The sequence below is a fragment of the Panthera onca genome, chromosome B2, assembly GCF_046562875.1.
Source record: "Panthera onca isolate mPanOnc1 chromosome B2, mPanOnc1 haplotype 2, whole genome shotgun sequence".
In the NCBI taxonomy this organism is placed as follows: Eukaryota; Metazoa; Chordata; class Mammalia; order Carnivora; family Felidae; genus Panthera; species Panthera onca.
In genome coordinates, this window is record NC_138343.1 from 71170936 (window position 1) to 71187865 (window position 16930).

The window sequence follows — 16930 nt, forward strand, 5'->3', positions numbered from 1 at the left end:
AGTCCCTGATTTTATCAGTACTGTTAGATATGTAGATCTTCTCGTCCCTAGGGATGACTTAGTCTTTAAATTTTTTTTTAATGTTTATTTTTGAGAGAGAGAGAAAGACAGAGCATGAGCGGGGGAGGGGCAGAGAAAGAGGGACACACAGAATCTGAAGCAGGCTCCAGGCTCTGAGGCGTCAGCACAGAGCCCGATGGGGGGCTCAAACTCACGAACTGTGAGATCATGACCTCAGGCGAAGTCGGATGCTCAACCAACTGAGCCACCCAGACACCCCATGGATGGCTTAAAGTCTTTAAATAGCTAAAGAACAATTGAGAACTTGAGTACTAACTAGGTATTTGAAGATATTATAAAGCTGTTCATTTTTTAGATGTCATTCTTGGTACTGGATGATGGCATTGTTTTAAAGGTCGTTATATTTCAGAAAGATACAAGCTGAAATATTTATGAATAAAACAAGTGGATATCTAAAATCTGTTTCCAAAAACTAGAGAGGTAGGGAAGAGTACATATGAAAAAGTATTTCTGTAAGGTGACATTTTTTAAGTTTTAATTTTTTAGTGAAGTATAGTTGACACACAATATTACATTAGTTTCAGGTGTACAACATAGTGATTCCACAACTCTCTACCTTATGTTCTCACCACAACTAGAGCGAACATCTCACTCTACAATGCTATTACAATACCATTGACTATAATCTCTATGCTGTACTTTTTAGTACTTTTTATTCCCGTGACTTATTTATTCCACACTGGAAGGCTGTACCTCCAACTAACTCATTTTGCCCATCTTATCACCACTCTCCCCTCTGGCAATCATCAGTTTGATCTCTGTCTTTACAGATCTATTTCTGCCCCCCTTAGTCCTTATTACCTATTTAACCCATCCCCTGCCCACCTCCCCTCCAGCATCCCTCAAGATGTTTTATGGTTTGCCTCTCTCTTTCCACCCCTATGTTAATTTGTAAATTTTGCTTTCTGCTACTTCCTTATTAGTGTATAGAAACACAACTGACTTCTGCATATTAATTTTGTATCCTGCAACTTCACTGCATTCATTTATTCTAACAGTTATTGGTCGAGTCATGTTTTCTACATATGGTACCATGTCATCTGCAAACAGTGACAAGTTTAACTTGTTTCTTGTCAGTTTGAATGACTTTCATTTTTTGTCCAATTGCTGTGCCTAGGTCTTCTAGTACTATATTGCATAAAAGTGGCAAGAACAAGACCATCTTGTCTTTTTACTGATCTTAAAGCTCTGTTTCTCTCCACTGAGTATGATTTTAGCTGTAAATTTGTCATATATGGCCTTTATTATATTGAGGTATGTTCCCTCTACACCCACTTTGAGAGTTTTTGTTATGAATGGATGTTGAATTTTATCAAATGCGTTTTTCTGCAGCTGTTGACATGACTATATGATTTTTATCCATCACTTTTGTTTAAAGTGGTGTATCATGTTGATTGAATTGTGAATACAGGATTGCCCTGATATCCTAGAATAAATCCATGATCCTTGATCATGGTGAATAATTTTTTAAAATATTTTGTTGAATGCAGTTTGCTAATATTTTATTGAGGATTTTTGCATCTAGATTCATGATGGATACTGGCCTGTAGTTTTCTTTTCTTGTGGTGTCTTTGTCTTATTTTGGTATCAAGGTAATACTGACCTTGTAGAATGTATCTGGAAGCTTTGCTTCCTCTTCTATTTTTTGGAAGTTTGAGAAAAATAGGTATTAACTTTTCTTCAAATGTTTGGTGAGAATTCACCTGTGAATTCATCTGGCCCTGGACTTTTGTATGTTGATAGTTTTTTTTTTCTAATTCTTTTTTTCTTTTTTATTTATTTTTTTGAGAGTGAGAGAGACCAAGCATGAGTGGGGGAGGGGCAGAGAGAGACACAGAATCAGAAGCAGGCTCCAGGCTCTGAGCAGTCAGCACAGAGCCTGACACAGGGCTCGAACTCACAAACCATGAAATCATGACCTGAGCTGAAGTCAGTCTCTCAACCAACCGAGCCACCCAGGTGCCCCAGTATGTTGAGAGTTTTTAAATTTTGTTATTGGTCATCAGTCTATTCAGATTTTCTATGTCTTCCTGATTCAGTGTTAGAAGATGGTGTGTTTCTAGGAATTTATCCATTTCTCCTAGGTTGTCCAATTTGTTGGCATATAATTTTTCATACTAGTCTCTTAAAACCCTTTGTATTTCTGTGGTATCAGTTGTTACTTCTCTTTCATTCCTGGTTTTATTTATTTAGGTCCTCTCTCTTTTTCTTGATGTATCTGGCTACAGCTTTATCAAATTTACTTCTTTTTTTCAAAGAGCCAGGTCTTGGTTCACTGATCTTTTCTATTTTTTCTTTAAGTCTCTATATCATTTATTTTTGCTCCAATCTTTATTACTTTCTTCCTTTTACTGGCTTTGGGCTTTGTTTATTCTTCTTTTCCTAGTTCTTTTAGGTATACTATTTATTTAAGATTTTCCTCGTTTTGTAAGGTAGGCCTTTATCACTATACATTTCCCTCTTATACCTGCTTTTGCTACATCCCAAAGATTTTGGAACATTGTTAAGCTGTCTCTCTATATTTACTTCCTCTTTGATTTCTTTGTTGACCTCTTGGTTGTTTCATAGCATGCTGTTTAGCTTCCATGTTTGTGTTTTTTTCATATTCTTTTGTTGTGATTGATTTCTAGCTTCATACCATTGTGGCTAGAAATGGATGCATGACATGAATTCAACCTTCTTAAATTTATTGAGACTAGTTCTGTAGCATAATGTGTTCTTTCCTGAATAATGTTTCATGTGTACTTGAATGTGTATTCTGTTTTTGGATGGTATGTTAAGTCCATCTGGTCTAATGTGTCAGCAGGCACTGATTTTCTGCCTAGATGATATATCCATTGATATAAGTGGGGTGTTAAAATCCCCACCTATTACTTTACTGTCAATTTCTCCATTTATGTCTATAAGTATATGCTCCAATGATGGGTGCATAGATAATGACAATTGTGTCTTCTTCTTGGATTAACCCCTATATTATTATGTAATGCCCTTCTTTGTCTCTTAATATAGTCTGTCTTAAATTCTATTTTGTATAAGTATTGGTACCCCAGTTTTTTTATATTCACTTCCATTTGCATGGAATTATCTTTTTCCCTCTCTCCACTTTCAGTCTGTCTTTAGATATGAATTGACTCTCTTGTAGACAGCATAGTTTTTTTTATCCATTCCTCCCAACCCTCCCTCCACCCCCACCACAATGTCTTTTGAGCATTCAAGCCATTTACATTCAAAGTAATCATTAATACGTATATACTTATGCCATTTTGTTAACTGTCTTCTGCTTGTTTTTGTAGTTCTTCTGTGTTTCTTTTTTCTTTTGCTCTCTTTCCTTTGGATGGATGACTGACTTTATTAGTGTTTTGTTTCCCTTACTTTTTCTTCATTTTTTTGTATATCTATTATAGGTTTCAGATTTGTGGTTACCATAAGGTTCTTTTTATAACATGCTAAGTATATACCAGTCTTAAGTTGATGGTCACTTAGGTTCAAACACATTCTAAAAGAACTTCATTTTTATTCCTCCCTCCGTGTTTAATGTTTATGTTGTCATATTTTACATCTATTTTGTGTGTCCCCTTATCTAATTTTATCCCTATCTAATATTTTAAAATTAATTTTGCTATTTTTGTCTTACAATCTTCATACCAGCTTCGTAAGTGATCTGCTCTACTCCCTTTGCTGTGTGTTTGCTTTTACTCATTAAATCTTTTCCTTTTATAATGTTCTTCTAATTATGGCTTTTCTTTTCCACTTAATTTAACATTTCCTGTAAGGGCATTTTAGTGGTAATGAACTCCTTTAACTTTTGTTTGTCTGGAAAACTCTTTCCCTCTCCTTCAATCCTTAATGATAACCTTGCCAGATAACCTTTCAGCACTTTAAAAAAAAAAGTTTTATCTATCTATCTATCTATCTATCTATCTATCTATCTGTGTGTGTACAAGCAAGGGAAGGGGAGAGAGAGAATCCCAAGAAGGCTCTGCCTTGTCAGTGCACAGCCTGAGGTGGGGCTCATTCTCATGAACGCTGACATCATGATCTGAGTGGAAATCAAGAGTTGGATGCTAACCAACTGAGCTACCCTGGCACCCCAGCACTTTGAATGTATCATGCCACTCCCTTCTGGCCTGTAAAGTTTCTGCTGAAACTTACCTGTGCCCAACCTCGGCTTCAGCCGCACTGCCAGGGTGCCCCTGAGGAGGATCTCCTGGCTGGCCCACAGGGAGAGTCCCAAAACACCCCAGTTAGCACCCACTTCAGATTCAGCTATCATGCCAGGCCACCCTCTGTGAGGAGAGCCCTGGGATTCTCACAGCTTGCAGCTACAAAACTTTGGCTATCCTTCCAAGGTGCCCTCTACATGGAGAGACCCAGGACTGACCTGGCTTATACCCACTTCAGCTCTGGCCATCCTAGGGCAGGCCCAGCACAAGTGTCCTAAGAACCACAGCCCATGCTGATACAGCTTCAGCCAGCTAACCGAAAGTACCAGGGACAGACAGTCTACACAGGATGTGACCATATATAAGACCACTCCTTTAAGTTTAAGAGAAGTAGCTATTCTGCCTAATTCACAGAAACAAAGAAAGTCAAGGAAATGAAGAGACACAGAAATATACTACAAATGAAAGAACAAGACAAAAACCTCAGATAAAGGACTAAATGAAACAGATAAACCCATTTAGCTAATAAAGAATTCAAAGTAATGATCATAAAGATGTCCACACTGGACTGAAGAATGGAAGAACTCAGTGAGAACTTCAACAATGAGATAAAAAATATAAATTAGAACCAGAGTTGAGTAATACATAAAGAAATGAAAATTCCTTCTAGTGTAATCAATAGATTAGCAGATACAGAAGACTGGAATAGCAATCTGAAAGACAGGGTTACAAAAAGCACCCAAGCTGAAGAACAAAAAAATGCATTCAAAAAGTTAGTATAGCTTACATGATCTCATGGACAACACCAAGCGGACATTTGCATTATATGGTTCCCAGAAGGAGAACAGTGAAAAGGGCAGAAAATTTACTTGAAAAAATAATAGCTCTAAATTTTCCTAACCTGGGTAAGGAAATAGACCTCCAAATTCAGGAGCACAGATTGTTCCAAACAAGGTAACCCAAGGGGGTTCACACCAAGACACATAAAAATTAAATGTCAAAGATTAAAGAGAGAATTTTAAAGGCAGCAAGAGAGAAGCAAAAGTTACATACGAGGGAAACCCCATAAGGCTATCAGCTGATTTTTCAACAGAAACATTAAAGGCTATAAGGGAGTGGCTGATATATTCAGAGTGCTAAAAGGAAAAAAATTACAAATTACAAATAAAAATACTCCAATGAGCAAGGATATCATTCAGAATAGAAGGAGAGAGTAGTCTTTCAGACAAACAAAAATTGAAGGAGTTTGTCACCACTAAACTGGCCTTAAAGGAAATTTTAAAGGGACTTCTTTAAGTGGAAAAGAAAAATCTATATTCGAGGTAAAATTAAAAATTATGAATAAAAGGGTATAAAATATGACAAGTGGAAGAGGGGGTAAAAAAAGATTTCTTTTAGAATGTGTTTAAACTTAAGGGGCCATCAACTTAATATAGACTGCTATATACTTAATATGTTATAAATGAACCTCATAGTAACACAAACCCAAAACCTGTAACATACACAAAAAAATAAAGCCAAGCATAACACTACAGAAAGATATCAATCACAAGAAAAAAGTGAAGAGAAGATAACAAACAAAACAACCAGAAAACAATTAATAAAATGGCAGTAAGTACATAACTATTGATGATTATTTTAAATATAAAGGGTATAAATGCTCCACTCAAATGATATGGGAGAGGGCAGGCAGGAATAAAAAACCAGAATCCATCTATATGCTGTCTAAAAGAGACTCACTTCACTCCTAAAGACACATATGGACTGAAAGTGAAAGCACTGAAAAAGATATCTGATACAAAGAGAAGCAAAAGAAAATGTGGGGTGGCAATACTTCTATCAGACAAAATAGAATTTAAAACAGACTATAATAAGGCCAAAAGAAGGGCATTACATAAATAATAAAGGGGTCACTCCAACAAAAGGATGTAAACATTGTAAATATCTAAATATATGAAGGAAATATTAAGACATTAAGGGAGAAATTGATAGTAATACAATAATAGTAGGTAATTTTATTACCCCACTTACATCAGTGGATATCATCCAGGCAGAAAATCAAAGGGTAAATAATGTCTCTGAATGATACAGTAGATCAGATGGACATAACAGATAAAACATTCCATACAAAACAACAGAGTACACATTCTTTTCAAGTATAAATGGAACACTCTTCAGTACAGTACATGTTAAGCCACAAAACAATTTCTCAATAAGTTTAGGAAGACTGAAATCCTATCATGCATCCTTTTCCGACCACAACAGTATGAAACTAAACGTTAATCTAAGGAACAAAATGGAAAACGCACAAACACATGAAGGATAAACAAAATGCTACAAAACATCCAATGGGTCGACCAAAAAGTCAAAGAGAAAATAAAAAAAATATATGCAGACAAATGAAAATGAAATTTCAATGTTCTAAAATCTTTGGCATGCAACAAAACCAGATGTAAGAGGGAAATTTATAGTGATAAATGCCTATCTCAAGAAACAAGAAAAATCTCAAAGAATCAATCTAGCCCTACACCTAAGGGAACTAGAAAAAGAACAAATAAAACTCAAAGCCAGGAGAGTAGAGGAAAAGAAATAATAAAGATCAGAATAGAAATAAATGAGATAGAGACTAGAGACAAAACAAAACAAAAAATAAACAAAAAAAAAAAAAAAACCACAGAAAGATCCATGAATCAAGAACTAGTTCTTTGAAAACATAAAATGAATTGATAAAACTTTCATCAGAATAAGACAAAAGATCCAAATATGTAAAATCAGAAATGAAAGAAGTTAACAACAGACACCACAGAATACAAAGGATTATAATACAACAGTATGAAAAATTATATGCCAGCAAATTGGACCACCTAAAACAAATGGATAAATTGCTACAAACACACAATCTCCCAAAACTGAATCAGGAACAAACAAAATCTGAACACACAAATTACTAGCAATAAAATTGATCTGGTAATAAAAAAACTCCCAACAAGCAAAAGTCCAGGACCAGATGGATTCACAGGTGAATTATACCAAACATTAAAAAGAGTTAACACCTATCAAACTAATCCAAAAAATAAAAGAGGAAAGAAAGCTTCCAAATACATCAACAAATCCTTAGTAATCTTCAACAAAATATCAGCAAACCTAATTTAATAATACATTAATAGGACCGTCACCACAAACAAGTGGCATTTATTACAGTAATGCAAAGATGGTTCAATATTTGCAAATATACCACATCAAGAAAACCAAGGATAAAAATCATATGATGATCTCAAAATGCAAAAAAAAAAATTAACAAAATTCAGCATCAATTCATGATAAAAACTCTCAACAAAATGGGTTTAGAGGGAACACACCCCAACATAATAAAGGCCATATAAACTCACAGCTAACATCATACTCAATGGTAAAAATTCTCCTCTAAGAACATGAACAAAACAAGGATGTTCACTTTCACCACGTTTATTCAACATAGTACTGGAAGTCCTAGCCACAGGAATCAAACATAATGAAATAAAAGGCATCTGGATTGGTAAGAAAAAAGTCACTATTTACAGAGGACATGATGATACTATACATAAAAAAACCCCACGGATTCCAGTTTAGTTTTGAGACAGAGAGAGACAGAGCATGAATGGGGGAGGGTCAGAGAGAGGGAGACACAGAATCTGAAACAGGCTCCAGGCTCTGAGCTGTCAGCACAGAGCCCGACGCGGGGCTTGAACTCACGGACCACGAGATCATGACCTGGGCCGAAGTCAGACGCCTAACCGACTGAGCCACCCAGGCGCCCCGAAATTGGTCACGTTTCTATACACTAATAAAGAAGTAGCTGTAAAAGAAATTAAGAAAACCACCCCTTTGAGACCCCTGGGTGTTTCAGTCAGTTAAGCGTCCAACTTAGGCTCAGGTCATGATCTCACACTCCAAGAGTCTGAGCCCCACGTCAGGCTCTGTGCTGACAACTCAGAGCCTAGAGCCTGTTTCAGATTCTGTGTCTCCCTCTCTCTCTACCCCTCTCCCACTCACACTCTCTCTCTCACTCTCAAAAACAAACATTAAAAAAAAAAAAAAATCCCTTTACAATCATGCACTAAAAACATAAAGTAAAATACCTGGAAATAAATTTAACCAGGGAAGTGAAAGACCAGTGCTTTGGAAACTATAAAACACTTATAAAATGAAGATGACACAAACAAATGGAAAAGTATTCCATGCTCATGGATTGAAAGAATACTGTTAAAATGGCTATTCTACCCCAAAACAATCTAAAGATTCAATGCAACTTCTACTAAAATGCCAACAGCATTTTTTTCACAGAGCTAAAATAATCCTAAAGTTTGTATGAAACCACAAAAGATCCTGAATAGTCCACCAATCTTGAGGGAAAACAAACAAACAAAAAACAAAGCTAAAAGCATCACAATCACAGTTTTCAAGAAATGCTACAAAATATAGTAAACAAAACAGTATGGTACTGGCACAAAAATAGATATATGGATTAATGGAAGAGGAAAGAGCTTAGAAATAAACCCACACTTATACGGCCAATTAACCTACAATAAAGAAGGCAAGGACATTCAATGAGGAAAACACGGTCTGTTCAATAAATAGTGCTGGGAAAACTAGACCACTTTCTTAAAATAAACTCACAATGGATTAAAGATCTAAATGTGGGACTTGAAACCATAAAACTCCTAGAAGATAACACAGGCACTAACATCTTTTTAGATATATCTCTTCAAGCAAAGGAAACACAGGCAAAAATAAACTACTGTGCCTACAACAAAATAAAAAGCTTTTGCACAGAGAAGGGAACCAACAAAATGAAAAGGCTACCTACTAAATGGGAGACAATATTTGTAAATAATATACCTGATGAGGGGTTAATATCTAAAATACATGAAGAACTTATAAAATTCAACACCACGAAAACAAATCGGGTTAAAATGGGTAGAGAACCCAGACTTTTCCCAAAGAAGATATACAGACAGCTAACAGACCCATGAAAAACTGCTCAACATCCTTTATCATAAAGGAAATGCAAATCAAAACCACAATGAGATATCATCTTACACCTGTCAGAATGACTAGAATCAAAAAGTTAAGAAATAACAAGTGTTGGCAAGGATATAGAAAAAAGCAACCTGTATGCACCTGTTGCTGGAAATGTAAATTGGTGCAACCACTGTAGAAAATAGTATGGAGTTACCTCAAAAAATTAAAAATAGAAATACCATATGATTCAATAATTCTACTACTTATCCAAAACAAATTAAAATACTAATTCGAAAAGATATATGTACCCCTGTTTACTGCAGCATTACTTTAAAAAGCCAAGATATGGAAGCAAACTCTAGTATACATCAACAGATGAATGGATAAAGAAGATGTGGTATATATACACAATAGAGTATTACTCAGCCATAAAAAGGGTGAGATCTTGACATTTGTGATCACATGGATGGATCTAGAGAGTATTATGCCAGGTAAAATAAATCAAAGAAATACCCTATGATTTTAATTATATGTGAAATGTGAAAACAAATAAAAAGCAGAAATAGACCCATAAATACAGAAAACAAACTGGTGGTTGCTAGAGGGGAGTGGTGTAGCAGATGGGCAAATGGGTGAATTGGAGTGGGAAGTATAGGCTTCCAGTTATGAAATGAATTAAGTCATGGGGAGAAAAGGTACAGCATAAGGAATCTAGTCAATGGTATTGTAACAGCATTCTAAGGTGGCTAATGGTAGCTACACTTGTGGTGAGCATAGGGTTGTGGAATCACTATTGTTATACACCTGAAACTAATGTAATACTGTGTCTCAACTGTACTTCAATAAAAGAAAACAAAGAGAACTCATGTAAATCCAAATATCACACTAAATCACAACAAATGTAAATGGATAATGTTGAAAGGGATGGTCTTATGTTATTAGATTCTTTTTAAAAATATAAGTATTGTACCAGCACAGATAAAACATTAACACACACCCAAGAAAGAAAAAAAAAAATGTATTAGGCAAAAATATTACCCAAAAAAGAAAAACCAGTGGTGTAGACCAAAAAGGCTTTATGACAAGAAGCATTATTAGAAAGAGATGAGGAGTTATTAATGATAAAAAAAAAAAAAAAAAAAAATTCACCAGAAAGGTAAAACAACCCTGAACATGTTTTAAGTTCAACTCTGAACCTAAAAGTAAGTCTCTAAAAAATGCTAAATTTTTTGGCAGGCTATATCAAGTGAAAGAAGAAATACATATTCATTACTTTAGAAATAAAAATGGAGCATATAGATACAAAAATAATATATTTTAAAAATCATAAACACTATGAAAAACCTAATGCCAACAAATGCAAGATATGAAATAAAATGAATAATTTTTCAGAAAAATATAAATTACTAAAAGTGAAAAGAAATACAAGATCTGAATCAATCTATAACTATTAAATGAAGTGAGGAAATGGAAAAAAAAAAACAGAAAGACAAAAATAAATTCACAAATAAGCACTACATCCAGAAGGTTTCAGAAGTGATATCTATGAAATTTTAAGAAACAGATATTCCCTATCTTTTACAATCTGAAAAAAGAGAGAACAGAAAGAAGGAAAAGCTCTCCAAGTCATTCTTTGAGAATTTTTATAATCATGATGCCAAAACTAGATAAAGACAACCTGAAAAATAAAGCCATTCTCCATTCACGATATGTGAATATTGTTGCAAAAATCCCAAATACTGGCCAAAGGAATTCAGCAATGTACACAAATTATGTCACAACTAAGAGCATTTATCCCAAGAAAGCAAAGGAAGAGAGTAATTTAAATAAATGAATGTAATTTTCCATGTTAATTAAATGAGAAAAAATAATCATTTCAATAGAAGAAAAAAAGCATTTGAACATTTAATAAAATTCAGTATTATCCATGATTTAAAATAAAATTCCTAGCAAGCTGGTAATAGAACCAAATTTCTTGACATCTAATATACACAAAATGTACACACAGAAAAGATCCAGGATATATACTAAAATGCTAAAACTGGTGATAGCTGAGTGAAATAATGTTTTTAGTTATTTTTCTCAAGTTTTTTAATAATGCATATGTGCTACTTATGTAAAAATAAAAATACAATTTCTAAAAATATGTTTCAATGAAAATAAAATACAAAGGAGATATATCTATCAACTTCAGAAAAGTACTTCCGTGGAGGGAAAGCAGAGAAAAGGATGTTTTAGAGAATAGTCTACAAGGAAACCTTAAAGTAACATCTTTTAAGTATATGATCTAAAGCAAAAGTAACAAGCTAGTAGGTTCCTGTTTTAAATATTCTCTTTTCTGTATGTTCAAAATATTTCTTAAGAAAAACATTAAAAGTGCTTTTAGAAATTAAAGACATATAATGAAAAAATGTAAATAGTGGTTATCTTTTACTGGAAGGATTACAAGTATTTTTCCTCCTACTTTACTGTCAATTTAAAAATGTCTTTAAGAAAAAATTTAAATAACTAATATTTCACCAAAAGGAAAGATCACAGAATTGTAACTTTTTAGGTTTATATAACTTAACAACTTTTGCAAGCAAATCCAAAGGATAATTAATCTCACCCCCCACTTACTATTTAATTAATAAAGCAATATATACTTACATAAAAATATTAATATTGCATGTGTTCACACAGGTTTATAAATGGCAGTTGTTTTAATCTCTGCTAAATTATTCTGAGTTATTCTAAATGCTGAAGATTTAGACCCTTGGGTAAACAAGGACCATAGCCCACCTTATAGAAGAGTTGCTTTACAATATTACTAGTAAGTGGTCATTCAGCATCTGTACAAATAGTTCTGATGGCAGAAAGTCCAGTAATTCAAAGGGCACTGATTTTATTATCATTGGACAATTCCAATTTATTTTGGAGCTCCTTATGAATAAGCAGTAACCTGCTTATTCAACCTAAAAATGTTAGGTTTGTACTACCTTCAGCAACATCCAAGAGCATATCCATTTCTCCTCTTCCAACAAAACAGCTCTTTAACTACTGAAACACATTACATTTTCCCTTTATCTGAATCTTATTCACACTTCCATGGTGCTTCCACTGTTTCTTATATTCCCATTTTTTTTTTTTTTTACTTCTGGTTCTCCTGCTTGCTCTATACATGTCAGTCTGTTACCTAAAATTTGGTGTCTGTTTTAAAATGTTATCTGGCCAGTAAAATTAATTATTATTATTTCCTAGAGCCTGAGGACCAGCATAATTGGTTAATTGCTTTTTTTCCTTCTGTTAACTTCTTAAGCAGCTATATGACCATAGATTCAACAACTAAAATGCTATGCTTTTTTTAAAACTTCAATTACTTTCAAATCAAGTCTCCCATATGATACCCACAAAATAGATGGAAAAAATTGAGGACTCAACAGTTAACCAGATTAAATTTTATCTTGCTTGTCTGGGGCCAGATTTTGATCAATTCAATCTTAAACTTGTCATCCATCAAATTAGCTGTCCTTCCTATTTCTGAAACCTGTCATGAATGCCACTTTCTTTCATTGATCCATCTATCCACTCATTCCTTTAAGAAACATTAATTCTAGCCAGATAGAATGTCAAATGTTGCAAATACAAAATCAAATAAGACCTGTTCTTACCCCTAAGGAGCCTAGTCAAATTGACCAATAAATATGCTGACAAAGGGCTAGGGCTTAAAATGGCACTCCAAAGCACTCACCTAAGAATGTTCTCTCCAACCTGACAGCTATTTACTGGCACCCTTTAGGTTCAGTTACTGATCCAATTGTAAAGCTTTCTAACATTTTCGACTAGTCCACATTTTTCCATTAAAACACAAGAAAGATTTACTGTATCTACTATATACAAAGATATACTGTATCTACTACCATCTGGTAGATATAGTACATACCTACAGAAAATAGATGTATATAATATGTACTACATAAGTGGTATAGTATAGTATGTAGTATATACTGTATAGTTTATAATATATAATTTAGAATTGAATGTATATATTTTATGTACATAGAAAAATTAGTAGATATAGTATTTTTTTTTTGATGTACCAATCTTGCAGTCTAATAAGGAAAAGAGTAAGGTAGTTCTAAGTCAGAAATATGTTCCAAAACATATTCGAAAATTTGGTAGAGATTGGCATTAAGTTTACTGATTAATAGCTTCTAACATCTTCCTCTGCGTGCCTTTGAAAACACTGGTGCTTGCTTTTTCTCACTTTTCTTACCTATCCCTAGTCTTCCTAAGTCTCCAGTATATACTGACAAAGGTTCTGAAACCATATTCATAAGGTTCTTCAGTTCTCCGGGGGATGATACATTCGAATGTGGAAACTGAGCTAATTTAAATGAGTTATCTCTTATTATTTCTTCATCTGCTTTGAGCAGGACAAGATAGAAACAAACTTGGAATCTAATAGTTATACCTCCTCTGAGCATTACAAGCAGTGGGCTTTGGTCTTATTACTCTAATGAAATCGCTGTTGTTCTCTTTTAAAATGTTTATAAGCCTTTGCTTATTCTGATATTGTCTTCCAACATACAGTTAGATTTTACTCCACAGTATTGAGCATTGTTAATACCAAAAATAAAACAGGTTTCAGAAGTGGTTCCCACTCAATACATTGTATACAGAGAATTAACAAGATATGACAGATTTTGAAAAAAAACAATGTTTCTTTTCCAGCATGTGCATCACCTTATTAGAAGATACTGATAAAATAGCCAAATTTTAATATTTTTATCCATGTTATAAAATTATGATAAAACTCAAATGTACTATTACAAGAGAATCCTATTACTCAGCTTTTAAATATGTGATAAAATAAGATTTTACTAAAATGATAATAGACTAGAAAGAGCAAAAGAATGGGACACAGCAGACTGTAGTTCTAGTTCCAGACATGTGATTCTAGTGACCTGTGTGATTCTATGTGATCTAGAAGAAGAAAAATAACATCTCTCTGTCCTAGCTTCCTCAACTGTTAAATGCTTAAGTTGGACTAGACAGTTCCCCAAGAAGGTGTTTCAGGGGCTGCATCAGATTGCGGGGCAAGTGAGTTTTTGAAGCACTCTCTGCAACCTAACTCACCAGTCACCACACAGAATAGTTAGGCCTTTATCTGGCTGCCTCTGAAGAAATGCTAAAATTTGAAAAACCAATGGATGAAATCAGTACTTTCAAAAATTTTTTGAAAAACAATAGAACCCTTGAAGTACACTGAGCTCATTTGCAAACCAATGCAAAAAACAATTTCCATGGTCCTTTCAAAGTCTCCAATACTACCATGCTATGATGTATTTCCTTTTATTTTATTTTTTTTTTTTAATTTTTTTTTTTCAACGTTTTTTATTTATTTTTGGGACAGAGAGAGACAGAGCATGAACGGGGGAGGGGCAGAGAGAGAGGGAGACACAGAATCGGAAACAGGCTCCAGGCTCCGAGCCATCAGCCCCAGAGCCCGACGCGGGGCTCAAACTCACGGACCGCGAGATCGTGACCTGGCTGAAGTCGGACGCTTAACCGACTGCGCCACCCAGGCGCCCCATGTATTTCCTTTTAAATAACATACTTTTCTCTGAGTGTACTTTATTTTTTATCCATACATTAGGTGCTTAGTAAGTAGTTGGCAGTAAGCTAGAATCATCATGAACTTTACCTCTAACACTGTTTATCACCACCCGCAAGATTTTACAGACTGGAAACTTAGGTTCAACTAATCTAAGTGGTACTGGATTTCACAAAGATAGCCCAGTATAGAACCAGAATCTGAACCTAGTTTGTGTGCATGTGTGCATGTATAAAATTCTCTTCCATTAGGAACTTAACACCTTAGGAAGTAGGTATTCGTCAACAGCATAATTAAATATAAATAACTTTTTATTTGGTCTTAAATTTTGAGCCAATAATTTCTGACAAGTTGGCACAACTCATCAATGTTTCCATATTAAAGATGCTTTCATAAAAATACGTGTTTTTAAAAATCTTCTGGGGCGCCTGGGTGGCTCAGTCGGTTAAGTGACTGACTTCAGCTCAGGTCATGATCTTGTGGTTAGTGAGTTCGAGCCCCGTGTCCAGCTCTCTGCTGACAGCTCGGAGGCTGCAGCCTACTTCAGATTCTGTGTCTCCCTCTATCTCTTGGTCCCTCCCCCTGATTTTACTCTGTCTCTCTCTGTCTCTAAAAAATGAATACAAACATTTAAAAAAATAAAAATAAAATAAAAATCTTCTTGAATGATATCACAAGGAAAGCCAATTTAATCATAAAAGATCTTAACTTGATTACCATAAGAAAAACTATTATCCAGTAGCATTTTTTAGATTCCTTGTATTAACAAATAACCAAAAGTGATTTGAAAATGCTTTACTGATCCAGAGATTTCCACTTCCAGGAATTTCCATTAGTATACTTACATATGCATGCAAAGACTTAAGTTCACTGCCATGTATAATTACACTATCAAAACAAGTTCCTAACATATATGTTAGTAAGGGAAGAGGTTAAACGTATTATAATGTTTCTACACAATGGAAGAATATACCACCTTCAAAGAGAATGAAGCAGGAGGGATCTGTTTCAAGAAGCCCAAAGGACCCCAAATAGCTTGAACCCAAATAAAACTACATCAAGACATGCTATAATAAAATTGTACAAAGTCAAAGACAGCAGTTTAAAAACATCAAGAGAAAAGGAAGAAATTACACGCAAAGGAACGCCCATAAGATAATCTTTGGATTTCTCAACAGAAACTTTTCAGGCCAGAAAAGAATGGGATGACATATTCAAAATATTCCAGGAAAAAAACCCATCAACCAAGAATGCTACCTGGCAAAGCTGTCCTTAGGCAATGGAGAAATAAAGACTCCCCCTAACAAATAAGACCTGAGGGAATTCATCACTGTTACACCTGTCTTATAGAAAATGCTGAAGGGAGTTGAGTGGGAATAAGAGAACACTAGTTAATATCATAAAAACATAAGAAGGCAGAGTAAAATTCACTGGTAATGGTAAATACAGAGTCAAAGTTGGATCCTGTCATATGGTAATTTCAATGCATAATTCAACTACAACTCTAGATTAAAAGTTTTTAAAAATACAGTAAAAATAACCATAACTACAGTAATCTTATTAGTTATACAATATTAAATAATATGTAAATTGTAACATTAACCTAAAATATGAGGGGAAAGAGAAGTAAAAGTGTAAAGCTTAGGAATTCTATTGAAGTTAACTTATTAGTTTGAAATAGAGGGTTATAGTTTAAAGATATTTGATGTGTAAATAAAATATGATAAACAAGGAAAAAATCTGTAGTAATTACACAAAAGAATATGATAAAGAAGTCAAAGCATACTGACAACACGAGACATCAAAACACACAAAAAAGACAACAGGATCACAAACAAGGAACAAGAGATCCATAGAACCAGAAAATGATTAACAAAATGGCACTAGTACGTTGTTACTTATCAATAATTTCTTTAAGTATAAATGGATTAAGTTCACCAATCAAAAGATATAGAAATGATGGTGGAATGCTTTAAAAAAAAAAAAAAAATCCGGGGCGCCTGGGTGGCTCAGTCTGTTAAGCGTCTGACTTTGGCTCAGGTCATGATCTTGCAGTTCGTGGGTTCAAGCCCCACTTCAGGCTCTGTGC

At 34.3% G+C, this 16930-nt stretch overlaps 1 protein-coding gene across 5 annotated transcripts in view; it reads right to left on the reverse strand.

Moving 5' to 3' along the window:
* LCA5 (lebercilin LCA5) overlaps window positions 1-16930 on the reverse strand; it is a 95235-nt gene that overhangs the window by 17651 nt on the left and 60654 nt on the right. The window lies entirely within an intron of this gene.